Source organism: Eleutherodactylus coqui, chromosome 5 (genome assembly GCF_035609145.1).
Source record: "Eleutherodactylus coqui strain aEleCoq1 chromosome 5, aEleCoq1.hap1, whole genome shotgun sequence".
Taxonomy (NCBI): domain Eukaryota; kingdom Metazoa; phylum Chordata; class Amphibia; order Anura; family Eleutherodactylidae; genus Eleutherodactylus; species Eleutherodactylus coqui.
This window is the reverse complement of record NC_089841.1, coordinates 104,259,799-104,279,361: the sequence shown is the minus strand read 5'-3', so window position 1 is coordinate 104,279,361 and position 19,563 is coordinate 104,259,799. Positions and strand designations below refer to the sequence as shown.

Genomic DNA, 19,563 nt, shown 5'->3' with positions numbered 1-19,563 from the left:
TTTCCAATGTAATATTAGTTAGGGTCAGATTTTGTTCCTTCATCACCTTGCAGAATCCTTTTATAAAATGCTTGTGCGATAACCCTCCAATATTACAATTTTTTGACTGTTGACTTAGAGGCTTGTAATATGTATTATACAATTTGGTGTCATCTAAGTTACTGAATACTATCTCAAATGGAATACACAATTAGTAAGGTTAGTCTATGGCCCAATTATACTCTGCATTCCTTTCTATTAAGAAAAATTAAGTAAATTCATTTTCAGTTTTTTCCAATTTCAGTGTTTAATTGGACTTTGGAAAATCAAACTATCAAATTATTGGAATAAAGTAAATTGAGGTTTCTAAAGTATCTTGTTGTTATTTTTCGAGATATAGTCAATGATTTGTTTAATAAACTTTTTTTTTCCATTGACTCTTTGTAAGAATATGCCGCACTGGTGCAATTAAGGCCCTTTTACATAGGCCAATGATTGTGAACAAACGTTCATCCATAGGTTTGCTTACCTACTCATTACCTACCTGCCCTACTTGTAAATAGGAGGAGGAAAGGAGAGAAAGATCAGCACAATAAAACGAATTCATCGTCTGATGAAGGGCTCTACATACCCATGAAAGATTTACCTGCTGGTTCTGTATAAAGTGTACTTCTAAAAATACCAATTTCATTGACTTTATGAAACTTACATTTGACGTCTCCCAACAGATTGTTGCAGAGCCTTAGATTTCTCTCTCCCTCCCTCCTCGTATATAGTCACACTAATATGGCCCATTTTCATGAGTCTGGCACACAAGTTGGACGATCAGTTGTAGAGGAGCAGGTATGTGGGAGGATAGCTTGGTTAGAGGCACAGGACACAATAAACATGCAAGGAAGGAAGGAACAGGGCCAGGTTTCTATTGGAGACTAATTGGGGAAGGTACAAGATATGGATTGGACTAGACACCGAAGACACAGAGCCAAGACATGGAACAGGAGACAAGGAATGAGAAACACAACACTAGGAATCCAGGGAGCTATCCAGTATACAGAATAGCTCAGTATGAAGGGCTGCCACTCAGGGTGCAGGAGGTCACAGGTTCAAATACTGACACCCATGTTCAACCAGCACACTAGGCTGGCAGCACCTAATCATCTGCTGATTAGTTTTAGACACGTTCTTTCTTTGCCCGCCTCCCTAACATAAGTCTCGTAATCCTTAGGCACTCTGCCCACTCTCCTCCATCTCTAGGATCAGACGTCAAACGAGCAAATAGTCATTTGTCAGCTGATCAGATCTTTTGTGCTGCTGAAGAATTTTCGATGTCGTCTGCAAATCCCTCGTGATGAAAATGTATGGGGGACGGACAATTATATGAAAGATCATTTGTCCCCCTTGCAGCCCAAGATGGCCTGTGTAAAAACCATTTGAATGACTGTTGATTAGAGATGAGCGAGCGTACTCGGAAAAGCACTACTCGCTCGAGTAATTTGCTTTATCCGAGTATCACTGTGCTCGGGTCTGAAGATTCGGGTGCCGGCACGGAGCGGGGAGCTGCAGGGGAGAGCGGGGAGGAACGGAGGTAAGATCTTTCTCTCCCTCTCTCCCGCCCGCTCTCCCCTGCTCCCCGCTGCGACTCACCTGTCAGCCGCAGCGGCACCCGAATCTTCAGACCCGAGCACAGCGATACTCGGATAAAGCACATTACTCGAGCGAGTAGTGCTTTTCCGAGTACGCTCGCTCATCTCTACTGTTGATCTCATTGATCAGTGCTCATCATCTGGCTCAGATTTAACCATGTAAAACCACCTTCAAGGGAGCACTCTCCATAAAGGACTTTAATGTAGGCAAGGAGCCAAACTTAATGTGACCTGTTATATTTTTACCCATTGATTCCACATTATTTGTTCAACCAACATAACTTTAGACCTTTCTACACATTCTATTGCCTTCCAATAAATGGCGCTGCAGAGATATTGTTCTATCTCCCTTATTTCATTGAGAACACATTAACACGTACAACATTATGAACATTCACACTCATGCAGATTTAATAAATCATAACTCTCAGTTAGAAAACCTAACAAGAAAGTGTTAATATTATAGACATATGGCTACAATGTTCTCTGGATGGGGGGAAGGGACGCTCTCCAGATCTTTGCTTATTCCTTGCACAGGCCTTAAGAAGTATGTCATATTAGTCAACAAATAAAATGCAAAACGAGGACAAAAATCAGTAGACAAAAATGAAAACATAATTCAAAATTCTGTCCCAAATCCCAGAAATAATATTTGTAGTGCAAAATACAGCTCTCCAAACCAAGTGGTGACTACGATACAAGCCTTGTGATTTAGTATTTGAAAAGGTGAAGGCATTTCCTTAAGGACTGCACTAAACATCATTTCTTGTTAAAATTTAACAGGATTAAATATTTGCATAGAAACCAAAATTAGACAATTTCACCAATGTATTTGTGTTTCCCATTACTTAGTTTTGAGCAAATACAGTTTATTACTCTGGCTGTTCCTAGCAGCAGGTACACATATTTAGAAGAGCAAAATGCAAAGGATGAACTAGTTTCTTATAAAGTTTTTATTTGCCCCTTTGGAAAGCTACATACAGACTAGAGGACTTAATTAGATGTAGTAGCTTGTTTCAATACTCTGTCTAAAAGTTTCCCAAGGTTAAGTACAAAGGGGGAGATTTACTTAGACTGATGTTTCATGCGCCAGTCTACAAACAAAATATGTCGGAGCAAGATGCACCAAACAGAGCCTGTAAACTGAGCATCAGCGGAGAGGACAATGGTGGGCTGAAGTTGCAGAACCCGGAATGGGTGAGTATAGGCTCTTTTATTATTTTTGAGCATGAGCAGCATAAAAAATTATTTTGGAAAACCCCTTTAAGAAGTAGAGGATTGTTAATAAATTTGGTCCATCTTTGGCTGCCATTATGCTAAAAATTGAAATCTATTCCTAGCGTGTTCTGGTGTTGACCACAAATAGTAAATTTGTTGTTCTGTACCCCCCTCCCCCAACCACCCCCCTTCTTCCTGCTAAACCTCATCCACTTTTGCAAAGTCACTATAAAACAAGCCATGCCCAGAGCTCCACTTTAAAAGTAATAAAAGTTTGTCCAATTTTCCAGATCGTAGTTAATATTAAAACTTGATCTTTAATCCGTGCCACCTAGTTTGGAACTTCCACTTCAAGCAAATAGTGTCTATATTTTAGTGTTTGCAGGAGACAGGCAGTCTTGCCGTAGCTCCAATTACCCACTCTCCTTGCATTTTGAAAAGTGTCAAGAGAGGTGTAAAAGGGCAAAAAGTCACAAATTATTGTGCACATGTAGTGTGTGCCATAATCTACAGCTTATTTTATGTCAGAAAACCGCTGCAAAGGCTTTAGTAAATCCCCCAAAGTCTCTGGAGATACAACCTGGCATAGCTCAAAAACAAAAGCATGACTTATATGACAAAAGACTTGAAATATAGAGATATACTGAAGATATATGCTTCAGTAGTTGTGTACACCCTATGACCTATTATTATCAAATATATATAATTTTGTCAGCATAAAAGCCACCTGTCATTGGTCTCTCCTAATTATGTACGTATTCAACAGAATTTCTCCTTCAATTGTTCTGAAAGTAAAATGGAAAAAGAATCACAAGGGTGATGAAACATATGCTGAGAATTGGTAGGTAGTATTTTTTATGCAAGATAAGGTTTATGATTCGCCATTTAATTGTCTTTACCTTTGAGATAAACATCTTGGTGCCACAAACTTGCCCCAACAAGCCGTAAAGAGACAGCAAAGTAAAGTGGCAATTATGTGGACTGTAATAACAAAAACACTAGGAACAAGTCACTGTGATGGTGACAAGAGAGATGGAAAATGAGATGCACTCTTATATTTGTTATAAATAGTGTTGAGTGAATCCAACCAGTAGGACCCAATTTAGAATCAAACCTTGCGAAAATCTGAATAAAGCTTTTAGCAAAGTTCTACCCGAAACAGGGTTCTACTGGTTCAGTTCTCTCAACACTAGTCCTGAACTCTGATGACTAACACAGTCTAAGAGCCATAAAAGCTCTACATAACAATCTCAGTGTGTTATACAGGGCTTTTATAGCTCTTAGATTGTGTTATTCAGAGGCGTAACTTGAAGCTCCTGGGCCCCCATGCAAAACCTGTAATAGGGCCCTCAACTCTAATGCTTTATTAATAGTACTCGACTCCCTATCTGGAGAAGAGAGGCCTTATGGGCCCCCTAAGGCTCTCGGGCCCGGGTGCAACCGCATCCCCTGCATCCTCTATAGTTACGCCCTTGATGTTATTCATCAGTTTTAGGGGTCTTGCTTAAATTCTAGTTTGGTTCAAACTAATTTGGACCAAACTGAACAATTTGCAAAAGTTCAGTGAACTGGCCGAACCAAGCTTTTCAAAAGTTCACTTATCACTAGTTATAAGCCTTGATTTTCGCCACCTGAAGTGCTTTTAAAAATTATGTGATATGGTTATTGAAGTACATTAAAGGGAACTTTTTACCAAGTGCATGCTGCCTGGACCACGGGCAGCATAAACCCAGAACGAGTATGCACATTGTGCCTCGCCAACCTCTTACTACTTGCACTACATAGATGGAGCTCTCTCTACCTGTAGACAAAAGGGGGAAAAGCTGTCACTCTACATGATGTGGGTGAGGAGAAGCTGATGTGGCATGCCCTCATGACTCAGAGCTTCATTCCAACTGCATCCTCAAAGTATATTTAAGGCCCATTTACACGTAACAATTATCGCTCAAAATTCGTTCAAACGACCGCACATGAGAGATAATCGTTACATGTAAACCCTGCCATTGTGCACTTTTTGCCTGAACGATGATTTTAAGGTGAGCTTAAAATCTATCGTTCAGCTATAGAGAGATAAATCTCTCAATAGACCACATGCAGTGTGCTCAATGGGAGCCAGGAGATTACATTTATTCTGTTGGCTGCCCTGATGAGAACAATACAGCTGTGTGCAGAGCCCAGCTCAAATGCTGGGCTCTGCAAACAGCTCATGGGGGCCCTTTTACACTCAAATGTAGATGATAAAGTGTTAATGGACATCAGTGTCCATTAACACTTTATGCAAAATGATCACTAAAACTTTCAATCTTTTAATCATTTGAAAGATTATCTTTGCATGTAAATGGGCATTTAGTCTGAAACTCATTGAGTTATGCACTTCAGCCCGTGCACAATAACAGAGGCTGATGCCAGATGGCATTATTCAGGTCACTATTTTGTATCAGTATTTTCAAACCAAAACCATGAGAGGGTCCAAAATAATGAGGAGGTGCAAAGGTTCCACTTCTGGTTTGGGGTTATTGATGAAAAATACTCTCAGAAATACTGTTGTGTGATAGTAGTTCAATAGGACCAAAGTTTTTGCATTGAATCAGTCATGGAAAGACCAGATGCAATACGCGTCCACCCAATCACATCTGATCATAGCGTCATAATTAGTCGTCATTTTACAATGTAGAACTAGAGATGAGCTGCTCTATTTTGTTACTGGTTAATACTTTCCTTACTGCAGTACAAATCATACAATATATATCAATGGAATAATGGAAATGAGAAGGTCTTCAAGTACTGGAGATGAGTCAGGCCCTCCACTCTGACGTCTGAAGAATGCAATCAAGGGAAATACTTGAGATGTGTTTTCACTAATATTTCTTAGTTTTCTCCAAAATCGGTCAGAACAGAAGCGTTCTTTCCACCATCTCACATTTGGAAAAAAACAAACTGTTGGGTTGTAAAATTTAGCCGGGCTGACCACGCTGAAAGTTTCAGTTCAGCAATAATTGCTAATAATGGTTATACATAGATAAGTTCAGTATGGTTTATGGCTTAATCAGATGAGGTGGCGATTTCCTACCAAAGAAACCTTTTGCAGGTGTTCTGGTTTTTTTTTCTCCTCCATGCTTCTACATATTTGACATACATTTTTATCTCCTTTGTCCTTGGGAAAAAAGTAACAGTGGAAATATTACAGCAAAGTTTTCAGCTGTCGTGGACTCCAGGGAAGATTGATATGTTCTCCAAGCCATCTTTGCATATTGTGCCTGAATCTGTCTCCAGGCAGTGAGAGCTAACCCCTTTTCTGCCAGAGAAATCTCTTCAGTCATTTTCTCTGTAATATATTGCAGTCCCTCTGGCAGCAACATGATTCTGGGAGACAGTGTCAGTGAGCGACACAGCAGCAGCACCCAAAGAGCAATCTCAAATTAATCCGGCAATGCACAGTAGACTCTGCATTACAACACATATTAGACATTCATAGGGAAACAGTCGTATTTTGCATGACTAGAATAAATCTAAAATAACTTATTATGTTTATTTATTGTATGTTCCATATTGGAAAACACTAGAAAAGATTAGCCAAATACATAGCAACTGTTAATAACATGACTTTCCTAAACCTTATCATGGTCAATCAAGCTTGATGTCGTTATCTCAGTCTGTCTGATTGCGGTTTATTTTTTTTTTTGCAGTTTTGAGGGATTTGGTGCCGAATGAGTTTGTTGTACAATGTGGGTCACATATTATTTTCCATGTTGGCAGTTTAATCTGCATGTACAGATGTAGCAAAAGTGAATTTTGACATTTAACGTGCTATGATAACTTAACCGCAATGTACTACAGTGCTGCAAATCCAGTTATGGCAGTGTGCAGGTCATGTTAACAATGGCTACATCTGTACCTTTCCTAGCGAGTAGCTTTACAACTTTTATTCTAACAGGGTAGCAAAAGTCAAAATATAGCTATGTGGCCTATTTAAGATGCAAGCAACCTATAATTTTAGCGGCATTGCAACGAATCACTAAAATTATTTTTTCCCTTTGCTTGAACTCTAATTTTTTTGCATGGCAAATATGCATATTCATGGACCTTGAAATAAAAGATCCATTCTATAGACAGGATTGAGCAAAAAAAAAAAAAAAATAGAGAGTGTCAGTAGGGCTCCTTAAAGGCCAAGGAAAGTCAGCATCAATGCAAATTATTATTAAAGCCTACAGAATATGCTATATACGTTCATCACGTTTGGGTTTATGGTGCTCAGATTACATCAGTATGCTAATTTTCCATTAAAATACGTTGACAGAAATCATTTAGCCAAGCTTCAAGCACACAATATACATTTTCAGTTTGTACGTATGGATATCTTAAGACATTTTAAAAGACAGATGCTTTGGATAATTTGATATGACAAGTAACAAAATTCCAAACTTTCATAAATCATTACAATTAAATACATTCTGCAGCTTCACGGGGAATGAATGCTGGCGTTGTCTCTACCGTTCTGCATATTTCTATGCTATTATGTTACATATATTGTGCATTATGCATACTTAGAGCCAATAATAACAAATGTACATGTGTTACATGGTGTGTATTCTCACTCAGCTGTTACTCTGTTATCACACTTTCCTTTCTTAATGCATTGAGAAGCCTTGGATGTTTGTCATGCAACTTTTCCTTATCAGTTATAATGTAAGTAATACTATGTATAATTACTCTCCTGAAGGAAAAAAAAAACTATATGGGGTTATGCAATGGAGACTGTGTGCACAAGTTCCATATGCGAATGATTCCGTCTTCAGCCAATATATACAGTTTATATAGAGAACAGAGGAGAGAGTTGAAGCTGGGACCGATTGCAAAACCGACTCCCCGTCTGCTATGTGTCATTTATAATACTGCTGTTCTTTTTGAGTCGCCTCGACATCAGGGTTTGAGTGTAACACTTACCTCTCTATCACATATATATATATATATATATATATATATATCTATATATATATCTATATATATATATATATATATATATATATATATATATATTTGTATATTTTTGGCCCAGACATATAAAGTAACTATTATTATTAACGTAGCACCTAACCAGCAATGACATCAGGACTGATAGTTAAGACGTGCACAGCAACATTATCAAATATACTGCTAGTCATTGTTTTTTCTGCCTATTTTGGGCTCGTACTCTATTTTATTTATACATCTGTATGGCTCAGTGCTTATTTTTACACACACTACAATAGAGACGTGTGGATCGTCTCTTACACTTCATTGCTCCATCCTTCTTGGTAGGCGCTGTGCGTAGGGTGCTGCTTCAGGGCAAATTCAGACAGCTCTGCTCAGAGAAGGAAGTGTCAAGTTTTGGTTCCCATTTTGTACTTCTGGAACAGTTTAGGGAAGGAAGCACCTTTACACCTTTTATTGTTCGTGGTTGCTGACATCACATCCTTCCGTGACCACTTGGTGTGTGTTTCCTGCCATTCTGTTAAGATTCTCCTAAAGCAGAGAAGACAGAAAAGACAGTATATAGACATTCAGAAAGCACTTATTTCTGGGCAGATGATCAGCTTCTGTCCATCTCAATTTTTTTCTTAACTGAGGCTTAAATCACTCTTCCTTCTGCTCTATGTTCTTGCCGCAACATACGGTGAACAGAAGTCTGTGAAATTGAAGTTCCTCATTTTTTAGTGAGCAGTCTGATTTTTATGTTTGTCTTGCAGAATGCTGCAGATTGTCCCTTCACCAGAATCCTCAACTTTATGGTGTTTTCTTATATTTTTTTTAGCGTAGAGATATTTCTGAACGCAAAGACCATCCTGATGCTTCAGTTGCTTAAATTTGTCTCCATACAACGGCTTGTAAGAAATAAGACGAGGGTATAGATAGGGGGAAATGTCACATTTCTGTAGCATAGTGATGATTGAAATGTAGAAGATTTGCATCTCTATTAATCCCTTTCATATGTGCAGCTGAGTGCAAGAACATGCATTTAATACAAGATATATATGCATATATAATTTTCCCCTCTTCCATGTGAACACACTACACTACATAATTGAAAGTCCCCACTTTTATGTTCACACGGGATCAGATTTGATGTGGATTTTCTCTGTTGACCCTCCGCACGGAAAATCAGCAGTAGCAATAAATACAGTGGATGAGATTTACAAAATCTTGCCCATACGCTGTGGAAAAAATCTGCACAAAGCCCGTGCGGAAATTGACATGCAATGTATATTTTAAATCCGCAGGATATCAATTACAGCACCGGATTTTTGGTGCAGATTCCACCTCTTCCAACGATGGAGTGAATTCCGCAACTAGACCAGCGTTAAAATCTGTGTCAAAATCTGCAGCAAATGGTATATTTTTTTGATGCAGATTTTCCTCTTGAGATCTGCTGCGGAATGTCTGCTGCTAACATTGCACAGCAAATCTGTCCCATGTGGACATAGCCTAAGGGATAGAGATGCAGAAGTAGCAGCCACCCCATTAGCCCTGGCGCTGAAGGGGCACAAATGTTCCTCTACCACAAAAGAAGACATACATAATAAAAATGTTTCATTAGGGTACAGATGTTTCATGTTGCACCTGCCCCATATGTTTTGTGAAAACAGCTGATCATGACAACTACTGTCATTTCTATGAACTTAGGCTAAATGCCTTAGTTTGCATCAGTTTGCAGTCATCAAAAAGTAGCAATGTGGATGCACCCTGCAGCCTGCATAACTGTTAAAAAAGTTAAATATGTAAGGAGGTACTTAGTTTGACTATACATATTAGATGACTGTTATTTGCACCAAAGAATTTCGACAATACAGCTCAACCACCTAAAGTGCATAGTGCTGTCCCAACTCTCCCCCTGACTGTAGATGGCGGTGGAAAAAAGAGTTGAGCATGTTGAATTTCAACATGCCCGATACTTTTGTTCTCACTGGAGATAAGATGCAACCAGAGCAGTCCGGCTGTGACTTACTCCCTTTTTCGCATTGAGAACACATATATACTCAGCCAAGCTTAGTGAACATGTGCATCAGGGTCCAGCAGGAATAGCTGTTGGCTGAATGAGTGTTCATCTGGCAATTATCTAAAATGTATGGGCCGCTCATGAGATAAGGGGTAGCAAGATGCAGTAGATGTTAGAAAATGCTTTACAAAATAGTATTCTCTTCATGGTTTAGGCATTGGAATATGAATGTGGTCTACAGTCGATTACCTTCTAGACAGGACGTCTGCAGTACATAACTGAACTATTATACTGCATTTTGCAAAGTTTCAATACCTCTTCCATGCTTTCACTACTGGGTTGTGCTTGCAAGGTCAAAGTGTATATTTAGAAGTTTAGGAACAGGGGTCTAAAATGGCAAAATTCACATATTACATTATATATTCTCGTCATTCTTGTTTGAGTTGATTTTCAGGAGAGAAAGCACTGGAGGAAATGTAGAGATTAATGAATTAATATAGAGCTCAATACACACATATGCAACTTAATTACATGCCCAAAACACCACAAAAAACTGCAACATAAACAAAAGCGCATGAAACTTACCAAATTGTGTGATAATTATGGTCAATAAGACCCCTTATATGAATGTAGCTTAATTATTAAAGGGGTATTCTAGGCATTAAACCCTTTGCAGCATTGATGAGCTATCATCAAAATAGGTTATCAATAGTTGATTTCAGCCCCCAACACTAACTCCATCGGGTAGATGTTGACAGCAGTCCCCGAAATGGGATTGGAGCAGGAACTGCAATAGAAGGTGTAAATCCCATTTATTTCAATGGGAGCAAAGTCTTCTGTTACACTTCACTCCCATTGAAATCAATGGGAACTATACCTTCTATTGCACTTCTGTCTCTGACCCAAATGTGGATGTCCAGTCCGGCTGCAGTGAGTACAAGGACTGAGATCAGCTGGTTACCTGGGGTCCTGAGTGTCAGACCCCCTGACGATCAACTATTGAAGATCTATTCTTACGACAGATCAACAATACTAGGAGAAGTTAAATGCCAGGAATACCCATTAAAGTTATAAAGAAGCTTATCCAGTACTCTCTGTTAGATTACAGCCATGGATGCAGCAATGCTCACTAGAACAATTGTACATTTCCATACACCAGGCAGTTTCAAAGATTCGTTTTGGAAAAGAATTACAGCATCGTCCATTTTTATGCATCTTATGGATCATGAATAGAATGCTAGTGTTACAGTGAAGACTGACACTTTCCCATGCGTAACACAAGAATACGAGAAAGAGAGCACCAAGTCAGAATCATAGTGCATATATTTTATGTATAAAAGCAGGTGACAACCCAAAGCCAGTAACATGGGTGCTGTTAGGAATCATCACCCAGCAAGCAACTAGATAAGAAAGTCTGAACAGCATATGACAGAACTCACACAATAGGCAACACAGAGACTCATAAGAAACGTGCCTTCAAGGATGAGTGGGTTATTTAGGATGGGAAGACTTGGGCCATGTTCCAGGGGATAATGCAAGGGATTTCAAGCAAATTAGATGTCAAGCCACGCCAGGTATGTGTCGTAGTTTATTGACTATGACAAACTAGCAGATTTCTCCTTGCATGGAGTTGCCTGACTTCTCTTTTTGTCATCAGGAAATGTTGCTTTAACATTATCTGACTTTAAAGGCTTCTTTGCCTTTTTAAGTGTCAGAAATGATTGTAAAACCTTTCGAATGCCATGTGCTCATGAAAGGAAAGGTAAAATGCTTACGGTTCAATCACTCTCTTGCTGCCTGAACGAAGATTGCAAATGATAGCTCACTTATAGCCTGTTCAAAGGAGTTTAAATCACAATTGATTTACTCCCTGACTGAGCTGCCAATGGTATAATTGCTAATGGCTTCACAAATTAGGTGGGATGGAAGGTAGCAAATACGTTTTAAACACAGGAGGTTGATTGGCAACAGAACCAAAATCCTAACAGATTTACTGGCAAGCATTTGGAAAATGTTTGTGGCAACTCTATCTCAGGCCATTAGCAAATAGTATTATGTGCCTGCTGAAAGCCACTTAAATGGCATCAACTCTATTCTTTAGTTCAATATTTCAGATATGCAGATTATGAGCAAGGACACAAAACTCTAGCAGCTTCAATTATCCTATGAGCCGTCCTCTAAAAATGGGCTTGATTTTTTTTTCGTTAAACGAGACTTATTTTTGGAAAAAAAGGCTTTTGTTAATTGTCTTAAAGAAGCCCTTCAACGTCTACCCTCCTTAGCCCATATATCACTTTCCCTTCTCTTCTGCCAGTTCCACACAGTGTTAAAATTGTCAAAGAGTCTTTATTAGACTTACAACACCCAGATGTCCCATGATTCTGTCGCTGGGAAGTGGTGCGCGATGCAAGTTTCAGGATATGAAGGAGCCACGGAGTTAACAAAAATATACGTTTTATTTAAGAATACAGAAATGATGATTATACCGGTATGAGGGTAAGTAGCAACAAGAGTAACCGGCAATGAACAATGTGAGTTTCACTCAGTGTAGCTCAGTTCTGTGTCTGTTACTACAAGCGATTAAGCAAAGCAATATGAATGACATTTGCAAGAATTAGACTGGTAACGGTGGACTGCGGACTCGGAAAGCGGTATATAGTCCTTTTTGAACAAGGTTGTTACTGCACTACTATGAACATGCTATAACTAAACATAGAGTCCGTACTCCCAAGACGCATAGTGGTGTATTGAATTGAAGTCTCTGTTTGTAACCAGGGAGCACTGTCTCTTTAACTAGAAATCACTGCAATGTTTCCCTATACAACAGGCCTGTTGTGAGTTTGCACTAGAGTGCACACTTATGTTTTGGGTTGGGGTGGATCTCACTTACAGTGTGTCGCTGATGAGTACAGGCATTTCTGTTCCAGTAGTCCCTTAACTTGTTTCCCATTACCGTAGCACATGGGGCTTGAAAAAGCAGCACCAGCAGTTAATCTCTCTCTCATGGCTTCCTTGTGGCCTTAGGGTTCTGGTGGGTTCAGGGGGCTCCCGTTGTATTTCTTTCCAGATGCTGTGCCCCTCTCTCACTCAGCAAAGTGTCCCACTATGTCCTTAAGTCCTGACAGTGCATTTTTTCTCAAGCCTGCATCCTCAGACCATCTTCACACCTCTCTCTAGACCTTTCACCACTTCTTGTCGAGCTCTGGTGACTGTAGGACCTGTGAAGGGATGCAATAAAAGGTTCTTCTCCGCTATCTTCTATGCTTAGCTGCTGACTATGAGCTCATGACATCATAAAGGCTGTGTTAATACCTTGTGAGTAGCCCCTTACAATTCTACTGATCACCACAAAACCCCATCTAAACCATATAGAGCCATAGGGGATTTGGGAGTTACAATCGTAATATGGACCTTAGAACATGGCTGAACTATAGTACAGCCATGTGAAACTGGCCTTAAGTATACTTTATGATAATATTAACTACATATTGTCTCCAGCCATCACTAATGGAGTGACCACCACAGCACATACTTTGAAGAGCCATAACAATGTTCACCCCACTATTAGATGGTGCTGTTGCTGGTCAAACCAATTGGAAGGAAAAACAGAAAAGGTATGTTCACACATGTGGATTTCCACAACAAAATTGGTTGCAAAGAATCAGTTTACAACCCCAGCAATGTGATTTGAAGAGATCTTATTCCCATAATGTGGAAAAAATCTGCAGCATAAATTGACTTATTTGTTAAACCTGCAACATATCAATTTTTGCTGTGGATTTTCACTGTGGATTTCCCCTTTTTTAAAGGGTTGTCTGGGTGTAAGATGGTTTTTTAACAATGGATCTAAAACTTGGTAAAGCAATAAAAGCAGTGATACTTATCCATCCTTTCCCCAATGAGCCAGCACTGCAGCCCCATAGTCCTCCCAATCTTTGTTGAGGAATGGCTATCACTACTACAGCCAATCAGAGGCTGCAACAGCCATGTGTTGTTCCCCTGGCATCAGCACTTAGATGCTGAGAGCCAAGATGCCAGGAAAACAGCATCTCACTGCTGCAGTCTCTGATTGGCTGCAGCAGTCTAGTGGTAGCCATTTCTAAACAAAGACTGGGAAGACTACGGGACTGCAGTGCTGGATCACTGGTGGAGAGGATGGGTAAGTATTGCTGTTTTCATTGATCTAACAGATTTGGATCCATTGTCAAAAACCATTTTACATCCAGACAACCTCTTTAAATGAAGGAGTGAAATCTACATCAAAATTTTGTAACAAAATCCACACTAAAACACATGCAGATTTTGATGCAAATCTACACCAAATACACAGCAGAATTTCCGCTATAGAAATTTCACAATGTGTAAGTATACTATAGATGCAAATTACTTTTAAGTGTCTTATCTCACTACAAAAATGTATGATGGCTGGAGTCTGACTACTTGGATCCCCAGGAATTATGAGAATGGTGCATCTCAAGTCCCCCAGGTAAATAGAGTGTTGGTCCATATGCATAGCCTCAATGCTTCATTCACTGTCTATGCAGATAGCCGAGTGATACAATTTGCCACCTCCTTCAGGCCCATAGAAAATAATGGAACGGTACTCACCCATGCAGTAACTAGGGTGACGTTTTCATGATCCTTGTTGTTTCTGGCAGTCAGACCCCCAGCATCATACATGTATCACCTCTCCTATAGATAAGTGATAAATGTTTTGATAGCATAACTCATTTAACTCCTTCAGTGGCAGGTTTAGGTAGTCTTTAATTATAGATTTTCTGGGCGTGCCATTAAAGGGGTTAAAGGGATTATTCTGAATTAAGATACTGATGACCTATCCTCAGGATAGATCATTAATATCAGATTGGTGGGGACCCTGCTGATCAGCTGATTGAAGATGCTGCAGTGCTTGGGTGAGCGCTACTGACAATTCTGAAACTGCGATGTCATGCTCATCAGTCACATGGCCTAAGAGCAGCACAAACTCTTTTCAGGTCAATAGGATTGAGCTGCTATTCCAGGCACAGCTATTAAGAAATGTATGTCACTGTGCCTGGTATGCAGTAAAGTGGCCGTGGTGCTCACCCAAACGCCATGCCCACTGCAGACATCCAATTGGTAGAGGTCCTGAGTGGCGAACCCCCACAATCTGTTATTGATATCCTTTCCTCAGGAATATCTTAGTCCTGGTTTTCCTTCTAGCTCCATTTCACTGGAAATCAGGAACCTGGTGAATCAATTTTATCAGATCTACCACTTCTGCAGTTGGTTGAGCTATTAAGAGAATAGATTAATAAAAAAAAGTAGTGCAAGGTAAAAATGGAGAAGTTGTTCATAGTGGTCAATGAAGTTCCTGCTTCAATCGTGCAGATTGTCTTAGAAAAGCCAAACGCTCTACAGTAGTTTACTCTTTCTAGCTGTGGCCCGTTCGCTTGGGAGCATTTTGACACCACAGTATACAAATAAATACACAAGGCTTCCTAATGTAGCAGCCTTGTCATTGATCAACGTTCGGGGCTGAGATAATGATTGTGAATAGAACAGGAAATCCCTTCTGAGAGAGTGAATGTAGACTGATGGATGGAAGTTTGTTTGTAAAGTGTCACCTAGAGATGTAGCAGGACATTAGTAACAGAGGAATGTGAATGAAGAGGTTCTGCTAAATCATCCTTCAGGACTTCCATATACATTTACATTCTAAGTATCATTTATCCAATAATGCGCAATCATATCAAGTCATTCAGTTGTCACTCAGAGAGCATTTGTATAAATGCCTTTCAGTTGTTTATTATTGAACATTTATATTGCTACTTTTTATTCTAGTGGCCTATAGTCAAGCCAAATAGTAGTGTATGCTGCAAAATTCCTATAATCCAGCACTCAATAGTCCAGCATATAACTCCAAGATAATCTGGAATCCCATAACACAAGTACCAGAAGACTGAGCAGAGTTCTGCACTTCTCCAGATACTCCTGGATTAAGGGAATTTACTATATCGCTATTTAGGAGCTTGTGATTTCGGTTGTACTCATGCGGGTGAGGGCGATGTTGGGTGCACTTATTTACCAGCGATTTTTTGGTGATTCAACACCACGTACGATGCGTTTTGATACTAGAAATGCGTGATGTAGATGCGTTTGTCACACACGTGAAAAAATTGCATGCTGGTTAGAGTTGAGCGAACATACTCTGTCGAGCTTGATGCTCGTTCGAGTATTAGCATACTCGATGGTGCTCATTACTCGAACGAGCATCAAGCCGTGTTTGACCCCGCCCCAGTTTTTGGCTCCTCCCCACCGTGACGTGCCTGTTTTGGCCCCGCCGCGACGCAGCGTGCGTCATTGGCAAATTTTTTGTCTGGCAGGCAGGGGAGAGAGAGAAAAAGAGAGAGAGAGAGAGAGAGAAAAACACATGAACCAAGAAAAAAAAAAAAGCTTGGCAACCGGCGTCCCACATACAGAAATGCTCGAGTCTCCCATTGTAGCCAATGGGGTTCGTTACTCGAGTAGAGCTCTCGAATTTTACGGAAAGCTCGACTTAAATAACGCAGAGTCGAGCATTTGGGTGCTCGCTCATCTCTAATGCTGGTCTAATACTTAAAATGGTGAAAACCAGATCAAACTCACATGCAAATCACATTGCATGAGAGCGGGATGTGTTTGGGTTTTTTCACTGCCATAACATTATGGGGGATTTTTGAACAAGATGGACTATAGGTCCGAGTGAAAAATCAATATTGTGAATTAACCCATTAAATTAGTGGGTTCTATTCACATGCTAGTTATGTCCTAGGACAGAACTTGCAGGTGAAAACCATTTATATAAATGCAGTCTCAAGACCATGTTTAAGGTTATGTTTACATGTGGCGTTTTGGGGCAGTTTTCAGTTGCTGTGGTTCCGCAGTTAAAAAACACATAAGAAACTGCATGCTGTTTTTGAAAACTGCATGCATTGTTAAAAGCCGCATGCAGTTTCTTAAAAAATGCATGCTGTTTTTTGATGCGTATATACAGTAACAGATTTTAAAACGTAAAAAAAATTAATCTAGTAATTAAATAAGTGCGGGCAAAATGTGGCTGAAATAGATATTAAACGTTATCGCCTGCAGAATTGCATGCAGAATCTCTATAGTCTTCCACAACGGAAACTATGGAAAAAAATATAACGGAAAGATCTCTTCTATTTTTCTGACCCCCTCCTGATTCTGACCAAAATACGGTAGGGTGAAAGTGGCCGTAGATGTCTGGATTCAATTGAAATCGTCAAAAATATCTGCGCAAAATTCACGATACGTGATGCATCCTGCGAATTTGAAAACGCTAGCACATCCTAAAATTGCAACTGAAAGTCTTTTGATTTTAATGTAATTATTTTTTTTAATACGTGACCTTCTTTAATGTCTTTATAAGTGATGTGCAATAATGTTACTAGCGTTTTTTTTTAAAACCATACTGGGAATGTAGCAGTTAAATCTGGTCAATATATAAACAAGACGCTATGTACTAAAAGTGAGCAGGTGCTAAATATGGTCTTGGATTTCTATGTAAAGTCATTTATTTTTTGAGGAATGGGGTAATTTGGAAGAATTCTGAGAATATTTTTGCTATCGGTTCCACACTATTATTTACTTTTAGCACAAGCTGTTTCAAAACGTTTTGTTTGAAAGTATAAAATGTAGCCCTGATAAGGTTGGTGGGTGGGACTGAGCGTTCTGTTACTGTACTGGGAGAGGATTGTATCCTTCCTGGCTGCTCTGTGATTTCTCCTTCCTCACTGGGTTCCACAGTCGTGATCCATAAATCAGCTTTCATCCTGCTAACCAATCCTGTAAGCTGTCCAGGCTGACCTTCCACCCCTGTGTGAACAGAAGCTTACATAGGCACAGTGCTCTTAAGTGGATAGTGCCACTGGCTTCAGCTGAAAGAAAGCAAGGGGAAATAGTTCCATATGCCTTTGCTGGGGATTAGCATATTGGCTTACGGTTACAGAGAAAGCCTATTAAGCTCCTTTGGGTCCTGCATGTGCCTGTGAACTACTCTATAACTTAATGTCTGAGGTAAGGAGTGTGTCAAAACAGGAGAACAAGTGTAATCTCATATGGTAACATTTCATGCCATTTCTCATGCCTTGTGAAGTCAGACTGCATTATCCAAGTCTTTACATGCAGTCCAAAAACCTAAAATCAATACTTGTTCTTCAGTGTTGCTCCATTGTGGTGTTTCGTATATGTTTTACAGCCGTGTTATTCTTTTATTGTGTTTTTATTCTTTTCATGTCATTGGGAAATTCTCAAGACTATTTAAAAACAGCCTAAAGAATACTAGAAAGTTGTTTCCCTAGTTTAGGAAGTAGGTTATTGAAAGGTGGTTCACCCGGTTGTTGGCATGTGCTTAAAGTATCCAGGAGAGCAGAATGTATAGAATTCTAGTATTGTATAGTGTTGGTTTCTGTATTGCCTGTTGTTTCTTATGACACTTTCTACTTATGTTTATTTATGTATAGCATGTGTAGAAGTGTAGTATACCTTGCTGTGCACTTTTAAGTGAAAAGCCTAAAACACACACAAATGCTATATATATAAACAAGCACATAAACATATATAAATATGAATACATTCACTTTCATTAATATTTACTATGCTTCTTTGGATGCTAATATGCTGTGTGGCGATGTTGCATTGATTTGCAAATAAAAGCAGTGTGCCACTAGGAGTACATGAGTTAAGTACAAAAGGCAATGTCTGGCAGCAGTTTTTTCATGGCAAGTGCTAAGTCAAAAGAGGGGAAATAAGTGAATAGGATACACGAGCCGTGTGTTTTTTTATTTAAACAAGCCGGCAGTGTCTCAGCACTCATCCCCAGTGTGAAGCAGCTTTTCTACCTCAGCAGCTTTGAATTAGAGCCAAACAATGGATTAAACTGCCAGGACATCGGCTTAATGTTACATCTTGTATTGGAGAGATCCATCAGTTTGGCTGTGAGAAGCATGGATGGACATCACTGTAAACACAAGTGATCTGCTCCATGGTCTTGTATCATCCTGCCAATTATATCACCTTTAACCCTTTTAGCTCCAAGGGACCTGCAAATCACAGCACACTTCCACCGACAAGTGATGCATGTGTCCCGTACAACCAATACGTGCCTGCACAGTGATATATATATATATATAATTTTTTATTTTTTTTTGCTCAGTTTCATGCTTTTGTAATTTAGACCCGATAGACATATTGATTTTAAGCACATTGATAAGCTGTTTCACAGAGTACCTTGATCTTCACTAATGCACTTAGTAAAACTACAGATATTTCTGTGATGGAAGCCTAGTGTTTTTGAATAATCAGCGTTACCAAGTGCATAGACAAAATAAAGAACTGCCAGTACTGCAAAATCACTCAACTGGCCAATTTAGCACATGTTTATAAAGGGAGAATCATTGCTTTCTTTTCTTTTTTCTTTCATATGAAAGCAAGGATGTTTGTTTAAAGAAGTTGGTGTAGAGAGAGCAAGACTAATGTTGATACTGCTCCAGTACAGAACTTGGGTTGCTTTCATCAGATGACTATTGACAGTATTTTTATAGACTCTTTCGACTGAGTACTTAATTCTTATAGGTTAGGCTTCCGAATACAGTAAATAGAGACCTAGTTAAATCATGTGTTGCGTTATTCCTTCAGATTTAAAAGCTAGAAGGGGTTAATGGGTAAGGCAGTGAAGACTTTTTCTTGAATCATCCTGTCCTCTATTTT

General features: G+C 39.4%; 1 protein-coding gene across 16 annotated transcripts in view; it reads left to right on the top strand.

Annotated features, from left to right (window-relative positions):
- MEF2C (myocyte enhancer factor 2C) overlaps positions 1–19,563 on the top strand; it is a 261,095-nt gene that overhangs the window by 106,789 nt on the left and 134,743 nt on the right. The gene's annotated exons all lie outside the window — the stretch shown is intronic.